General features: G+C 50.8%; 1 protein-coding gene and 1 non-coding gene across 3 annotated transcripts in view; both read left to right on the top strand.

Annotated features, from left to right (window-relative positions):
• The window catches only part of DPYSL2 (dihydropyrimidinase like 2), a 102830-nt gene that overhangs the window by 6134 nt on the left and 79157 nt on the right, over positions 1-17539 (top strand). The window lies entirely within an intron of this gene.
• TRNAS-UGA (transfer RNA serine (anticodon UGA)) lies at positions 15200-15277 on the top strand. Its single transcript has one exon. It is a non-coding gene; the product is annotated as a tRNA-Ser (tRNA).

Here is a 17539-nt window from a genome sequence, read left to right as displayed (position 1 = left end):
AGGGGTTCTCAATTTGGTCCCCAGCTGTTGTTGGCCTACAACTCCCATCATCCCTGGCTGCTGTGGCTGGGGGGATTATGGGAGTTGTAGGCCAACAAGAGCTGGAGGGGTGAAGTAATGCAGCCCTGCCCTTTCCAGTCATCGCCTAATGATAAAAGAGCAGAAGTTTAGTGGAGGTCGGGAAGAAGGAAAGAAGCAACCATTTATAGCCATTTTAATTTGCTGTCACAACTGAGGACACACTCATTCCCAGGACGGTTTGTCAAGAATTAGTCACTGGGCTCCCAGAAATGCTGGCTGAGGCCAATACAGCATCAAATGCATATTTTAAACACAGCATTTATTCCCCTTCTTCTGTGCCGTTTCCCTGTATATGGCAATGACTGTATAATGAAGCATCTCTTCTCTTTAGCAAACACAGTTTTGAACCAGAGCTCTTGCTGGCCATGGTCAGTTGCTTTCTAAGAGCAATCTAAGTAGCTTCAAACAAGCTTGTCTGGGAAATACGCCAAGGAATATTGCCAAACTCTGCACTTCCCTTTGCCATAAAAGAGCTCACATCCACAGCTTTGAAGATCAGCGGTAACAAAGTCCACCCAACATCTGACAAAACCTTTAGTGGCAAAGCAAAAAGCACCTTTTGAAGTATTCCCGCTTACTCAGCAGCTCCCGCCTCTTTATCAGAGTAGCATCCCAGAAAGGTCGGCTGATGCCTTAGGTATCCCACAGTAACGGTGTTCCCTGAAAACCCAAACTTCAGCAATCTCTGGAGTCACAATCTCAGCTCAAGCCATCATCGCTTAGAAGAATACTGGGTCTTCTGCAGAAGCTAACGCACACCTTACTTTTAAAAGTATACACCTAAAGATGCAATGTGTGAATGAGATAAATGTGCATTTGGAAATGTATAGGAACCTAGGAAGCTGCCTTATAGTGAGCCAGACCATTGGTCTATCTAACCCAGTATTGTCTACACAGACAGGCAGCCGCTTCTCCAAGGTTTCAGGCCAGAGTCTTCCCAAGCCCTACCTGGAGTTGCCAGGGATCGAACCTGAGACCTTCTGCATGTTAAGCAGACACTTCACCACTGAGCTATGGCCACATCCCCAAAGGGGAATATCTTACAGCAGACAGCACTTGCATGAGAGGAGAGCTGGTCCCTTTAGCTAAGCAGAGTCTACCCTGGTTGCATATGAATGGGAGACTAGAAGTGTGAGCACTAGAAGATATTCCCCTCGGGGGATGGAGTCGCTCTGGGAAGAGCAGAAGGTTCCAAGTTCCGTCCCTGGCTTCTTCAAGATAGGGCTGAGAGAGATTCCTGCCCGCAACCTTGGAGAAGCCACTGCCAGTCTGTTGAGACAATACTGAGCGAGATGGACCAATGGTCTGACTCAGTATATGGCAGCTTCCTATGTTCCATATAGTCACCCATCCAAATGCAAACCAAGGTGAACCCTGCTTAGCAAAGGGGCAATTCATGCTCATTACCTCTTCTCCCTAAGATAATCCACAGGAAGGATAATACAGAATCACAAAGCCAGGAATGGTTGTAGCTCTTATCAATTGCAGGTGTGACACCATGTCAATGGCCGTGTAACCTATGGAACATAGGAAGCTGCCATATACTGAGTCAGACCATTGGTCCCTCTCGCTCACTATTGTCTACCCAGACTGGCAGCGGCTTCTCCAAGGTTGCAGGCAGGAATCTCTCTCAGCCTTATCTTGGAGATACTGCCAGGGAGGGAACTTGGAACCTTCTGCTCTTCCCAGAGCGGCTCCATCCCCTGAGTGGGAATATCAGAAGGTTCCAAGTTCCCTCCCTGGCAGCATCTCCAAGATAGGGCTGAGAGAGAAAGATTCCTGCCTGCAACCTTGGAGAAGCCGCTGCCAGTCTGTGAAGACAATACTGAGCTAGATCAATCAATGGTCTGACTCAGTATATGGCAGCTTCCTAGGTTCCTATGTAACTTCAGCCCTCCTGCAGATATTGGCCTACAACTCCCATAATCCCCGGCTACTGGCCACTTTTGCTGGGGATTATGGGAGTTGTAATCCCAAAGCATCTGGAGGGCCAAAGCTGAGCAGGCCTGCTTTCAGCCAAAGCTGAATACTCTTCCCAGTCCTCCTGGCATCATGCAGAGATGACCCTCACCCATGGAGTGCTATGCTCTGCCCAGCGCTGCATGAGCACTGAGCACTTCCAGGTACTTCTGGTCTAACATACATCAGTGTGGCAAGGGGGTGCACTGCTGCCCTGCAGGACCGATTTCCATGACAGCGCCAGTGGGGGAGACACGGCCGGGGTGGGTGGGTATGAGCATCCTCCCCAGTCCTTAAAGCCATCCCCCCTCACCTTCGAACCGGCCAAGCCAGGTCATGTACATCCCTGCTGGTAAGTAGTCTGATCTTCCACTAGCTTGTTTTTGATGAAACCTTTTAAAGGTAGTGATTTAAAAGAAGCACCTTTTAAAAGTGGCAATCCTCTTGATTGAGCAGGAGGAGAGTAACTGGCCCTCTCCACCCCCAGCACAGCATCCCTCCAGTGGCTGTTGCTGGGGTCTATCTGTTGTTTCTTTTTTAGACTGTGAGCCCTTTGAGGACAGGGAGCCATCTTATTTATTTGCTTTGGAAACTTCTGTTGAAAAGTGGTATATAAATATTTGTAGTAATATGGTAGGCAGGATGCAACCCCTGCCTTCTCCTTTCTGTCTCTGTTTCTGCCTTTTGCTTCGCTATTTGCTCTTCCTTTTCTGACTTCTGTCTCCCACAATTTTTCTGTGCTCTGCCGTTCTCCCTGCTTTTTGCTTTTCTGCCCCCACCCTTCTGTTTTCCTCCGTACCAGCAAGTTGGGGTAAATATCCAAGCCTGCTGGCGTGGAGGGAAGTGTGGAGAGGCCCTGCCTTGGTGAATGGGCTCTCCTCTGCCCTCTCACTATGGGCTCTCTCACTTTTAGTGAAATGGAGCTCTCGAACCCCTGCACCATCTTGGAAGGCAGGCACCATGCGCTGGGAGGGGTAGCTCTTCCCCAGGGTTTCCTTCCAGAGCTCTGAAGAAAGGGCACTCTCTTTTTTAAAGGGTCTTCCCAGCACTGAGAAAAACCCAGTACTATGCAGAAGCCAGGACAGGGGGAAATGGATCTCACCTTGAAGGTTTCGTGCCGAAGTGGCCCCCGCTTGAAAAATAGTGAAGATTACTGGAACAGGGGACGGGGCCATAGCTCAGTGGAAGAACGTCTGCTTGGCATGCAGAAGGTCCCAGGTTCAATCCCTGGCAGCATCTCCAGGTATGGCTGGGAACGACTCTGGCCTGAAATCCTGGAGAGCTGGACCAATGGTCTGACTCAGTAGATGGCAGCTTCCCATGTTCCTAACATTTGGGGTCGGGGCCATACCTCAGTGGGTAAAGCGTCTGCTTTGCATGCAGAAGGCCCCAGGCTCAATCGCTGGTGTCACCAGGTCGGGCTGGGAGAGACCTCAAACCTTGGTAAGCTGCTGCCACTCAGGGTAGACCAGGGGTTCTCAGCCTTGGGTCTCCAGATGTTGTTTGGCTTCCATAATCCCCAACCAAAGGCCACTGGGGCTGGGGATTATGGGAGTTGGTCCAATAACATCTGGGGACCCAACGTAGCACCTGGGTTACGTAGCACCTGGGCTTTAAGTTTGCATCACCTCCAGAATGGAGATGGTGCGTTCACATATCGGCCAGATTTATCCCCAAAGTTCCTGGGAGCTATTGGGCAGCACTTCACACATGATTCAGGTTTTTCATTGTGCATTAGAGTATAGGCCAGTTTCTATCCAGAGTTTTTTTTTTTTTTTAATCCACTTTTTGCATCTGTTTTTTTGGGCAACTTTGAACTCATAGTGAAGCCTCGCAGTAAAGCCTCCTGTGTGAAAAACACCCTGGACCCATATCAGGTCTTAGGGGTCCCCCCCCCTTTTTGGAGAGAAAGAGTTAGTGACCTTCTTTGCCATTAGCACCAGGTTGGAGTCCCCGATGGATAGGGCCATAGCTCAGGAAGAGAGCATCTGATTTGCATACAGAAACAGGCACTCTTACCCCTGGACTTCCGGGCCGAAGTCTAGGGCCTCCACACACCCCAGGAGCTCCAAAACCCCTCTTAAGTCTGTCCTGGGTTGCCCTGCTGTGACACTGGCCCACACTATACCAGATAGCTGAGCATGACCTCTTCTTTAGAGGCAGAGCGGGGAGTGGGGGGAAGAAATATGTGGGATGTGGATATGTTGTTGAAATGTTTCCACTACTGCACATTTGCATAAATATACCCGTTCGTTATTCTTACATTCTTGTGAGTTCAGTTGCTGCTTGTGCCCTCAATAACCCATGTGTGAAAAATACTGTGTGTGTCACGGTGTGTGTGTGTGTGTGTGTGTGTGTGTGTGTGTGTGTGTGTGTGTAGGGGGATGATGTTTAACTTGCAACGATGATGTTTAACTTGCAAGGCCTTTAGGTCCAGGATCCAAAATTACCTAGATGCACCTCTGTGCAGAAAGTCTCAAGTTCAGTCCCTGGCATCTCCAGATAGGGATGAGAAAGAAAGACCTTGGAGAGCTCCTGCCAGTTAGTGCAGACCAAGGCTAGGAAACCTTGGCTCTCTAACTCAGTTGAACTACAAATCTCATCTGATCCAGCCACAATAATTTGTTGTTTGTAGTTCAACAACAGCTGGAGAGAGCCAAGGTTGCCTACCATGGTGTAAGCCAGGGATTCCCAACCTGGGGGCTTCCAGATGTTACAGAACTACAACCCCCAATAAGTCCTGGGTACAATTTATTGTGGCTGGGGATGATGGGAGTTGTAGTTCAGCAACATTGGGAAAAGCACAGGTTGGGAATCCCTGGAGTAGACAACACTGAGCTAGATGGACCAGTCCAGTAGAAGGCAGCTTCCTATGTTCCTATGCCTACGTTTAAGTGCATCATGGGTACCTTTCCCCTTCTCCATCACATGAGTGTGACTGTCACTGTGGCTAATGTATGAACTGAGGCTGAGCCCTCTTGATTCCTTGATCCTGCCTGCTTCCTGCTCTTATTTATGTTGTGACCCAGTGCTTAATCCTGTTTGATAAAAAGGAGAGGTGAGCAGGGAAAGATGAGTGCTCTGGCTGACCATTGTCAAAGGGGCCCTTGGGGGGGAAATGAGCAAGGGCGGATGGGCTGGCAGTGGTCTATGGTCCAGCCCACTGACTCAATCCTAAGCATCAAGGAACTAGGAAAAAGCTCTTTAATTCTTTCATTTGGCCTTCCAGCAGAGCCTACCTGTTATTCTGTGTCTCAGCTGCTTCCTTTCCTGCCCAAATGGAGAAACAGGCATGGAACCACAGGATCTTAGGAAGCGGCTTTATCCTGAGTCAGACCATCGTCATCCTCTTTATTTTGGTCTCTGGCTGAGTTCACAACCTTACACACACACAAACAGTCAGATTATTGGTCCATCTAGCTCAGTATCATCTACACCAGGCCTGCTTAACTTAGGCCTCCCAGCTGTTTTTGGACTACAACTCCCATGATCCCCACAGTGCCAATAGCCACAGTACCATGGGCTAGAGCCCATTTTAGGGACTACTCCGTGGCGGTGGGGGCGGCAAAGAAATGTTTTTTCTCCGCCTCCATTGCATCTGCTCAGTGCAGACCGGCAGAGCTGTTTCGTGTGGTAAAAACCTTGCTCCACACATCCCCCCAGACAATGGGGGAGGAATCATCTACAGCCCACTGTGATCAGTTTGCGTGTCACTTTGCAGATAAAGTCGCTCGCATCTGTGCCGGTTTGGACTCCAGAGTTTTGGCAGTTCCGGCAGACGTGTGCCTCTGGTCCCATCTGGTCCCATTGTGTTGGATTCTTTTCAGTTGGTGCGGCCTAAGGATGTGGACAAGATCCTGGGCAGTGTGCGGGCGACTTCATGCGCTCTTGACCCTTGCCCTTCATGGCTAATAAAAGCTGCCAGGGAGGGTACAGGTAGGTGGTTGGAGGTGATTACTAATGCCTCATTAAGGGAGGGCAGGATGCCATCGTGCCTCAAAGAGACGGTGGTAAGACCATGATTTAAAAAGCCCTCCCTTGATCCCTCCAACCCGGACAACTATAGACTGGTCTCTAACCTGCCCTTTGGGGGCAAGGTGACAGAGCATGTGGTGGCATCCCAGCTGCAGAGGGTCTTGGATGATATGGATTATCTGGACCCTTTTCAATCTGGCTTCTGCCCCGGGTATGGGACTGAGACTGCCTTAGTTGCTCTGGTGGATGACCTACGCCGGGAACTAGACAGGGGGAGTGCGTCCCTGTTGATTATGCTGGACCTCTTGGTGGCATTCAGTACCATCGACCATGGTATCCTTCTGGGCCGCCTCTCGAGTATGGGAATCGGAGGCACTGCGTTGCAGTGGTTCCAGTCCTTTCTTGAGGGGAGGGTACAGAAGGTGGTGCTGGGGGACTACTGCTCGGCCCCGTGGCCGTTGGCCTGTGGGGTCCCGCAGGGATCGGTCTTGTCCCCCATGCTGCTTAACATCTACATGAAGCCGCTGGGAGAGGTCATCTGGGGATTTGGACTGAGTTGTCAGCAATATGTGGATGACACTCAGCTCTATCTCTCCTTGTCACCTGATCCTAGGGAGGCAGTGGATGTCCTGAATTGGGGGCTGGAGGCCATTATGGGTTGGATGTGGGCTAATAAACTGAAATTGAATCCGGACAGGACGGAGGTACTGTTGGTCAGTAGGAGAGCGAGTCGGGATGAGGAGATTTTACCAGTTCTGGATGGGGTTGCACTCCCCTTGAAGGAGCAAGTACGCGGCTTGGGGGTATTACTGGACACGGCTCTGCTTTTGGAAGCTCGGGTGGAGGCGGTGGCCAGGGGTGCCTTTGCACGGCTTCTGCTAGTGCGCCAGCTACACCCCTTTCTCGAGAAGGCAGATCTGGCCATGGTTACCCACGCCTTAGTCACGTCGCGGCTGGATTACTGTAACACACTCTACGTGGGGCTGCCCTTGAAGAATATTTGGAAACTACAGCTAGTGCAAAATGCAACAGCTAGGGTTTTATCTGGAGCTGCCTGCTGGGAGCAAATTACACCCATTCTGAAAGAGTTGCACTGGCTGCCAGTTCATTTCCGGGTCCAATTCAAGGTGCTGGTTTTGACCTTTAAAGCCCTTAATGATTTGGGCCCCCGATACCTGAGGAACTGCCTGCTCACAAGGGTTGCTGCCCGCTTGACAAGGTCATCTGAGGGGGCTCTGCTCTGGGTGCCGACAATGAGGGAGGCTCGGTTGTCGTGCACACGGGACAGGGCCTTCTCTGTTGCTGCCCCCAGACTCTGGAATGCTCTCCCGGTGGGTATCCGCTCCTCAGTCTCCATCACAGTTTTTAGAAAGCATGTTAAATCATGGTAGTTTACCCAGGCTTTTATATGACTGTCTCCACTGCTGCTTCTTGTATTCTGTACTGTCTCTCTGTCTGTGTGTGTGTGTGTGTGTGTGTGTGTACACACACATATAATGTGTCTTTTTTATAATCTTGTTTTTAAATTTTATTGTGAGCCACCTTGGGATTTTCTTAATGAAAGGCGGGGTATAAATTTTACAATAAATAAGTGAATAAATAAATAGCCAGGGATTATGCGAGTTGTAGACCATCATCTACAGGAGGGCCAAAGTTGAGCGGCCCTAGTCTTCACTGACCAGCCGCAGCTCTCCAAGGTTTCAGGCAGGAGTCTTTGCCAGCCCTACCTGGAGATGCTGCCAGGGCTGAACCTGGAACCAATTTCTCTACCACTGAGTTACGGCCCCATTCTTGCCCCCCAATTTCAACCTTATAGGAGCATAGGAAGCTGCCCTATACCAAGTCAGACCATTGGTCCATCTAGCTCAGTACTGTCTACATTGACCGGCAGCAACTCTCCATGGTTTCAGGCAGGAGTCCAGGGGCGTAGTCACTATTGGGCGACCGGGTTCAAAGAACCCAAGCCGCCGCCCGCAGGGGCCGTGCCTCGCAGCCCCAACATGCCCCCTGCGTCTGATGTCAGACGCGGGGGGGTGCTGGTTTAGTGCGGCCCCGTTCAGGAGTTAAATGGCCGGTGCGGCATTTGCAGTGCAGCCAAGAGCAGCTCTTCCCTGCCTTAAAGGCAGGGAGAACTGCTTCTGGCCGCGCTGCAAACACAGCGCTGGCCCCAATCTCGCTCCTGAACGGGGCTGCGTGGCCCCGTTCAGGAGCTGGATGGCCAGTGCTGCATTCGCGGCGTGGCCAGAAGTAGCTCTCTCTGCCTTTAAGGCATGGAAGAGTCACTCCTGGCCATGCTGCGAATGCAGCACCGGCCTGGATCTAACTCCCAAATGGGGCTGTGTGGCCCCATTCGGGAGCCATACCATGCCCCCCGCATCTGACTTATGCCACCTCCTGGAGCTGATCTAACATTAGGCCATCATTGGGGGCATGGCAGGAGTCTGGAGGGGGTGTATGATTCACTGCAAGTTATCTCTTTCTTGTCCTGCTTTTGACACATCCACATTCCGCCAAGTTTGGGGGTCTCCACTGTCCAGTTCTGGCACAGCATTCTGTGGGTGCAGTGGTGAAGTGGCATTGGAGTAATGGTGCTCCTGCCAACTAGGCAAAGAGGCATCTTCTTGTATTTAGCAGGGGGAGAGCAACTGGCCCTTTTCAGCCCCAGCACAGCATCCCTCCAGTGGCTGTTGCTGGTATCTGCTTTATTATTCTTTGTAGTGTTTCATCTATTTTTCAGGTTGAGCATTAGATGGGGTGGAAATGCAGAAGAGCAGTCCTTCAAGGCGGCTAGAGATGACATGTCATCAGAGAGACACCCCTAAAAGCTGCTGCTGCTGCACTGCAGTCCTCTCATTTCCCATTATTCTTTAAGATCTACCTTTACGTAGATTCCCCCAAACACACTTGGTTGGGACTTACCTTGCACAGTCCAAATGGCTATTTAAACCCAGGGGAATCCACTGGGCATGGGGGCGCTTTTCCTGCCTTGGAATTACAAGGAAGCCCTGCTCGGTTTCCACCTCATTTTCTTGGGGAATAGGAGGGAAAGCGACAAAGGCGCGTTGGGACAGGGAAAGCAAAAGAACAGGGTATTTCTCTCTCTGGGACTCGCCCACCCCTGGATTCGCCCAATGGAAAGTCCTCCTGCAAGACCCGCTCAGAACAACTTCCCTGAGAGAGTCCCAGAGCTCCACACAAAGTTGAGTGGGTGGAAACGATCAGGCCTGGTGCCACTTTGCAGCTGGATTGCAAGAGAGAGAAGAAGCCCTGTGGTTCTGCAAGGGGCTTTCTCCAACTCCCTATAGCCAAACAGCAGGATCCCTCCTCCCTCTGCTTTTCCCCACAGCCTCAAATGTGGCACCATTCGGCTTTGCTCCCTGACCCTGCAGCTCCTCCTCACTAAGCTCTTCTTTCCAGAAATACAAAAGTGCACGCCCTTAGATCAAGAGCAGAAAACCGCCCGGCGCACAGCCTTTCTGGTTTTTATTTGAACACCACCCCCATATGTGGGGCAGGAGCATCCTGCAGAATCAGGATGAGGCGCTTTAGAGAGTAAAGACACGTAGCAAGTGAGTGTAGCAGCTGGCCATGGACTTTTGGTGAACGTACTACATTTTGCAAACTCAGCCATGCGCCTGTCCGCTAGTGCGGGGCCTCTCCCGGTGCGGGGATGGGAGCAGCAGGTGCCCTCCCAACGTCGGCGCCCCCCTGCCATGCGGTCCTTGCTTACCACGTTCCGCCAGCCCTGTTTGAAGGGCCTCCACACACACACCCCACTGCAAGTTAAGCATCATCCCCCCACACACAGACACAGCTGACATGCAGTATTTTTAGCACGTCGGTTCTTGAGGGCACAAGCAGCAACAGAACTCACAAAAAGGTAAGAATATAAAGCAAGCATGTTTATGCAAACCTGCATGAGCAGAAACATTTCAAACACGCAGCTTTAACATATTCCCTTTCCACATATTTCCTTCTCTACTCCTGCCTCTGTCTCTAAAGTAGAAGTCACACTCGGCTGCCCAGCACAGGTGCCGACACAGGACGGCAGCACGGCAACCACACCACCTGGGACAGACTAAAGAGGATTTGGGGACCCCAAATTCGGCCCCGAAGTCCAGGAGTAAGAGCACCTCTGGGCAGGTGGGGCAGCTCCAGGTTCTTTGGAGCCGTCCACACAATAGTGGCTCTGCCCCGGGTCAAGATCTGTTGTAGAGCCCAGATACAAGTTTCCTGCCTCTGTAAGGACAAGACCTGGGAGATCTGGCTGAAAGAGCCGTTTCCTGGTGCCTTGGCTCCTGGGCATGGATAGTGTCAGAGTCTGAGCAATGGGCAGCAGCTACACAATAGTGCAAAGCTAGAAGCCGGGACCAGGAGAGCCAAGCAAGCAGTAAGTAAAGGTCCAGAACATGGCCGAGGTCAAGCCAAGCTGCTGGTTCAAGGGACAAAGCAGGAAACAGCTACACAAGAAGAACTTGATCCCGAGCTAAGGCTTGCCTCAGACAGGAAGCCTCTTCAGCCACCCTGAGCAGTATTGCACTAGAGAGGTGGGGTACAAATATTTTAACTAAATGAATCCTTCCTGCAACAGGGGAAGCCAATGGGTGAGCTCACAGGACAGGCCTTGCCCAGGCCTAAATGCCCTGAAACCTGATGCAGTTCGGCAAACTGCCACAGGGGGCAGCAGGACTGGATTATCCATTAGGCACAAATTATAGGCACGGTGCCCAGGACCTACGAAACTCCCACGGGGCTATTAAGAAATTTTGGGCCCCCTGTCATAACCCGCCACACTCGATGAGCCGTCCGTAATTTACAATGCAGCAGCAGGCGACGAGATGTCTCTGGTTGCAATACTTCTTCCAGGCAGGCACGAGGTTTTCATCCAGCATCAGATTCCAGAGATCCCAAGTCCAAGGGTCCAAGGCATCACGAAGGAAGGTATCAAGGCTATCTGACAAGTTGTCTCCAGCAGCACGGCAGAGGGCAGCTGCAGAATTTATAGCAGGTTGCCAGCTGGAATCAATCAGTGCTCTGCGCAGTCAGACGCCTTCCATTTAGTCTCGTGCGCACTGCAAGTGACTGCCACGTCTCAACTCCCTGACTCGGTCATGCCACTTCTCTCGCCTGCGTGCTCTGGGAGATAATACCGGCAGCAAGAGTTCCTCCTGGGATTCGTCACTCTGCTCTGCCTCCTTCACCAAGCCCTCCTCGAGTGCCTCCTCACTCTGATCACAAAGCTGGGCCTCGGGATCCTCAGGTAAATTCACTGCGTCCCACTCCTCTTCCGAGTCCTCAAACAAAGGCCTGACACTACTCCCCTCCCCAGGATCCCCCTCCAGGGCGACGGGAGGGCCCAGCTTGGTCGGGTGTCACTGATGGAACTGATGCACCAAGCAAGGTGCATGGACATCCTCAGCGTCTTCCCAGGAGGGTCCCTTGGGGCTGTACCCCAGCCAATCTATCAGGTACTGCAGGCACCCCCGACGCAGCCGGGAACCCAGAACCTCTTTGACCTCATACTTTGCTTCCTCCTCCCATCATCACTGGGGGTGGCCACGGATGATGAGGAGCCTTTGGGACCAACAGCAACTGGAGGAAGACTGTATGGACACGTAGGGAAGGAGGCAGGCACAAGTGGAAAGCAACTGGGTTGATCTGGTCTATGGTGGTGAAAGGTCCCACAAACCAGACATCCAATTTATGACAGGATCTCCTGACTGGCAGGTGTTGGGTGGATGGCCATTCTCGATCACCCACCTTTAGGGAGTGGCCAGGCTGTCTTTGGGAGTCGGCCGAGCGTTTGTACACTTCCTTTTCTTGGTTCAGCTGCTCTTTCAGGATCTCCCTCACCACTTGAAGTTCTTGTAAGAATTGGTTGGCAGCAGGAACAGAGGAGGCATTTGGGAAAGCATTCAAGAAGAAGCGGGGGTGATAACCATAGTGAAGAAGGGCATCTGCTGTGTGGACATATGCGGGGCGTTGTTATAAGCAAACTCAGCAAGGGACATTAGGTCTACTCATTCTGTCTGTTGGTAATTGACATAGCACCATAAATACTGTTCTAAGGTCGCGTCTATCCATTCTGTATGGCCATCAGATTGAGAGTGATAAGCGGAGGAGAGGTGGACTTTGACATTCAGGAGCTGGAACAAGGATTGCCAAAATTGTGTCGTGAACTGGGGGCCCCGATCGGAGGTTATTGCTGCTGGGAGGCCATGCAGCTGAAATACATGTTGAATGATTAACATTGCAGTGTCACGGGCAGAAGGCGCTCTGGAACATGGGATAAAATGAGCCAACTTGGAAAATACATTCACAATGACTAGGATAGCATTGTGACCTTGGGAGGCAAGCAAATCCGTGATGACGTCCACAGACATAAGCCTCCAAGGCCCCTCAGGAGTTGGGATCGGGTGTAGCAGCCCTGTGTGTTTCCCTCGGGGGTTCTTTGCTCAGCGGCATGTAGGTCAGGTGCTGTCATAGCCCTCCCCTTCCCTATGTACCCTCGGCCACCAGAAGTCCCTAGTGGTCAGGTGCAAAGTCTTATAAAGCCCCAAGCGGCCCACAGGGTGACTATCATGACATTGTTTCACAATGGTGGCCCTCAAAGGACCCGGGGGCATGTATACTCAGTTTCTATAGCATAGAAGGCCGTTGTTCAAGGAGTAGTCTGATGGGGTGTCAGGGGTGTGCAGCTAGTTCGTGATATGAACTAGCTATGTTCAGGGCTTGAACGTAGGGGTCTTGTGCCTGCTGGGCCCGTAACTGGTCTTGAAGTTCAGGAAGTTGAATGGCAGCTGTGAAGTTTTCCAGCCATAACACTGTAGAGACCAGTTTGGGAACAAATTCAGCCACTTACTCAGGTTTCCGGGAGAGTGTGTCCGCTTGGCAGCGGGGACTGGGTATGTAGGTTATTTTAAAGTCGAAACATGTTAAAACCTGGGACCACCAGATCTGCCACTGGTTAAGCTTGTGGGCTGTCTGTAGATATTCTAAGTTCCGGTGATCAGTCCACACCCCAATGGGGTGGAGCGCCCACTCCAACAGGTGCCTCCAAGTCTCGAAAGCAGCTTTGATGGCTAACAGCTCCTTGTCCCAGATGGTATAGTTCTGCTCCGAGGCATTTAATTTTCTGGAAAAATAGGCACAGGGCAACGATGTCACATCAGGCTGACTAGGCTGTAAGAAAAAAGTCCTGATGGGTGCCACTGGATGCATCTGTTTCCATGACAAAAGGAATCTGGGGGTCAGGGGGTTGCAAGATAAGCTCTGATATGAACAGTCTTTTCAGCTGGTCGAATGCTTGTTGTGCCTCTGGCTCCCATTTGAACATTACTTTGGCCTGGAGTAGATCGGATATGGGTGCAGCAAGACTGGTGAAGTCAGTGATAAATCTGCAGTAGTAGTAGAACTTCTCTCTCTCCACCCTCCCCACACCATGCATAATTTTATAGACCTCTACCATGTTTTCCTTTAGCAACCTTATTTTCCAAACTAAAAAGCCCCAAATGTTGTAGCCTTGCCTCATAAGGAAGAGCTGGTCTTGTAGAAACAAGCACAAATTGTCCCCTTTGCTAAGCAGGGTCCACCCTGGTTTGCATCTGAATGGGGGACTACACATGTGAGCACTGTAAGAAATTCCCATCAGGAGGTGGGGCTGCTCTGGGACGAGCATCTGCATGCAGAAGGTTGCAAGTTCCCTCCCTGGCAGCATCTCCAGATAGAGCTGAGAGAGTCTCCTGCCTGAAACCTTGGAGAAGCCGCTGCCAGTCTGGGTAGATAATACTGAGCTAGGTGGACCAATGGTCTGACTCCAGAGAAGACAGCTTTCTGTGTCCATATGTCGGTTGCCCTCTTCTGCGTTTTTTTCAGTTCTACAAAGTAGTAATAGTAGCAGAGATGTATCTCAGTTTCTTTCAGTGGAAAATGTCTTATGCCGGATCATATGCTGCCCAAATTTGGATTCTTAAAAATAATAGCCTGGTGCCTTTGATTTTGTATGCACAATGCAGGCAGTACTTCGAAGCTGGGAATTCCTCGATGTATTGGAAGTGAATGGAACTTGGACTTAAAGCACTGTGCCTTACACTGCCAGGCATTTAGACAATGATAAAATTTTAATGGCAGCTTAATTCATAACTTTATTTCCCACGAGCCATGCCCAGTTCTGAAGTCTGAGTGGCTGCCATCACAATGGTGCTTGTGGAATGAAGCTAGTAAGTGCCATCTTGGGTACCTTTGAATAATCAAGACAAAATGAAACATTATTGTAATGATGTAATAATCCTAGGGGGAGGATGTTTCTAGCCTTCTTAATTATAAAGGAAAACACTAGATGTGGGGTGGGAGGGTGGAATTAACGGGAACAATGCACCCCTCCAAGGTTATCACTGAATATGATCAATGTCAGTCTGCAGTGAAGCTATCTGCAGGTTGTATTTGAAGTTTTATGATTGACTGTGAATGTTTCTATCCAGAGGCCTTTGGGTACTGGATCTGGATGTCCCTTTCAGACAGCAAAAGAATGTTCCAATTCATTTACTGTTGTATTGATTTGCTATGGGAGGGTTAGCGAATTGCTGTAACCTACATTTTCTTGCTTTGAAGAAAAGAATAGTTCAGCAATCTGCATTCCAGGAGAGATTCACACTTGTGAAGTATGATTAGCAGCTGAATGGTGAGAACTGATTCCTGCCTCTAGAGTTTGTATTAGGAATCTGGTGGGTTGAGGCAAGGAATCAGCCTAGTAAACCACCAGAGACTATAGGCCCTTTCACACATTATGTTCAACACTCGTTCAGTGAATGTACAGTGTACATAGGTACAGATCTATGCAGTCATTCACGTGATCTTGAAAACAGGCACAGAAGTACACTTCTTATCTGTACCATGCATTTGATGGGCCTATATCCAGGTTCACTTTTAACATGAACACAGATACAGTCATTCACACAAACATATGCACAAGTGTACAGACATCTGTACACTCATACATCATGTCTGAATCGGGCGTATGTATGCTCTCCCTGCTTACTAGGGACAGACCCAAGGCCAACTTGAGCACTTGTGGCACTCAAGCCAGAGCATGGTCTAAGGGCACATGATACAGCCACCTTGCTGAAGATAAGCAGGTCTTGGCATGGTCAGAGCCTGGAAGGGAGACCCATGGATGCCACCTTTTGGGGGTGGGGCCATAGCTCAGTGGTAGAGCATCTGCTCTGAAAGCAGAAGGTCTCAGGTTCAATCCTTGGCATCTCCAGGTAGGGCTGGGAGATACTCCTGCTAACTGGGGAAAGTGGCACCTTTTAACAGTGATGATTCTCTTTATTTAGCAGAGGGAGCGTAACTGGCCCGATCCACCCCCAGACAGCATTCCTCCAGTGACTGTTGCTGGTGTCTTGTGTTTCTTCTAAGATTCTAAAAAAGAATCATGTATTTCTTTTTTAGATTGTGAGCCCTTTGCGGACAGGGATCCATCTTATCTATATATTTATTTTTCTAAGAGGTACCCGTGGCTAATCCGACGTGTGGCAGCTCTTACGGGAGTTTGCGAGCAGCTGCCGATTAGCCACAAGGACCAGGGAGGAAATGGTGATGGCAGCAGCGGCTGGTGGGCAGTGGAGAGGGTGGTGCAGTCTCCCTCTCCGGCCCACCTGCCGGCCAAAAGGCAGGAGCTCTGGCAGGGGTAGAAGATGATGGCGGCAGACGGGTGGTGGAGAGGGCGGCTCAGCCTCCCTCTCTGGCCCGCCTGCTGGCCCCAAGGCAAGAGCGCCGGGGGTAGGAGTGCTGGTGGGGCGGGGGACATAGAAACATGGGAAGCTGCCATATACTGAGTCAGACCATCGGTCTATCTAGCTCAGCATTGTCTTCACAGACTGGCAGCGGCTTCTCCAAGGTTGCAGGCAGGAATCTCTCCCAGCCCTATCTTGGAGATGCTGCCAGGGAGGGAACTTGGAACCTTCTGCTCCTCCCAGAGCAGCTCCATTCCCTGAGGGGAAGATCTTCCAGTGCCCACACTTCTAGTCTCCCATTCATATGCAACCAGGGCAGACCCTGCTAAGCTAAGGGTGCTTAAGTTGTGCTTGCTACCACAAGACCAGAATTGGGGAGAACTAGAGGTGCAGAAGCTCTGCGTCCAGCCTAGCTAGTTTATTTATTACTTATCTATATCAAGCACTTTGGGCACTTTTGTTGAAAAGCGGTGTTGGGATGCCATGTTACCTGGTGGCCCGTGTGGCCCTGTGGAGTCTGGGGGAGGGCGTGGCATCCCTCCTGTGGGGCGTCCGTTCCCTTCAGGGGGCTGCAGGGATGAGATGAGTCCAGGCTGGTCCCAGTGGGGTTGAGAGGGTAAGGCAGGGAGAGCTGCAGGAAACGGCTCCAGGGAGACAGCGAGGTGGGGCAGGGCAGGAAACAGGAAGCGTCCCCTACTCAGGCAATGGAATGTTGGCAACTTTAGGGCTGGTCGTAAATCACTCCGTCACTGGCCAGTGTCGGCCCGGAAGAGGCCAGTGCGCATGCGTGATGTGCGCATGCACACCGGCCTCTTCTGGTCTGAGGCTGACTGGGGCAGCAAGGAGGTATGCTGCCGCCCCACACCGGTGGCTTTGGAGACAGTGCCAGCGGGGAAAATGCAGCGGTGGGGGGGGGAGCATCTTCCCTGCTCCTTAAAGGTAACCCCCCCCCACCGCTGAACTGACCGAGCGCTGGTTCGTGCACATCCCTAATACAGAGTAGCAATAATGTTTACTGGGGGTGAGGATGAGCCGTGATTTGGGGTATAAGCATAGGGAAGGGTAGAATCATAGACCCTTAAAATGTATTATTATTATTATTTTATTATTTTGATTTCTATACCGCCCTTCCAAAAATAGCTCAGGGCGGTTTACAAAGAGAAACAATAAATAAATAAGATGGCTCCCTGTCCCCAAAGGGCTCACAATAAAAAAAAAAAAGAAAGAAACAGAAGACAGACACCAGCAACAGTCACTGGAAGGATGCTGTGCTGGGGGTGGAGAGGGCCAGTTGCTCTCCCCCTGCTAAATAAAGAGAATCACCACGGTAAAAGGTGCCTCTTTGCCCAGTGAGCAGGGGTTATGTAAGAGCTGGGAGGGAGCTTAGAGGTTCTAGGCCAGCCCGCTCCTCCATGCCAGAATCTGCTACCTCATCCAGGGGCATTGCTAAGTTCTTAAAAGATCCAGGGCCCACAACCCCCATTTCATAATTAAACACAATCATACCTTCCAAGAATAACGACGTATTTTTAAAAAAGTCTCTGCTATTATAGTGCAGCCCCTCTAAAGTTGGAAGCAGCAGAGAGCTAAGTGAGGGTAGCAGCTCTCTCCCTTGCTCTGTGCAGGTGCGTCCACTGCTGGACTTCCTTTCTGGAAGAGGTCATCCCTGGTAAGGCTGGGGAAGACACCTGTCTGAGAGTCACTGTCAGTCAGTGAGACAACATTGACCTCATTGCTGAACTCTGGATAAGGCAGCATCCTATGACAGTGCATTAATCATACATAATTAT

This window comes from Hemicordylus capensis, chromosome 8 (assembly GCF_027244095.1).
Source record: "Hemicordylus capensis ecotype Gifberg chromosome 8, rHemCap1.1.pri, whole genome shotgun sequence".
NCBI lineage: Eukaryota > Metazoa > Chordata > Lepidosauria > Squamata > Cordylidae > Hemicordylus > Hemicordylus capensis.
This window is presented reverse-complemented; position numbering and strand designations above follow the sequence as displayed.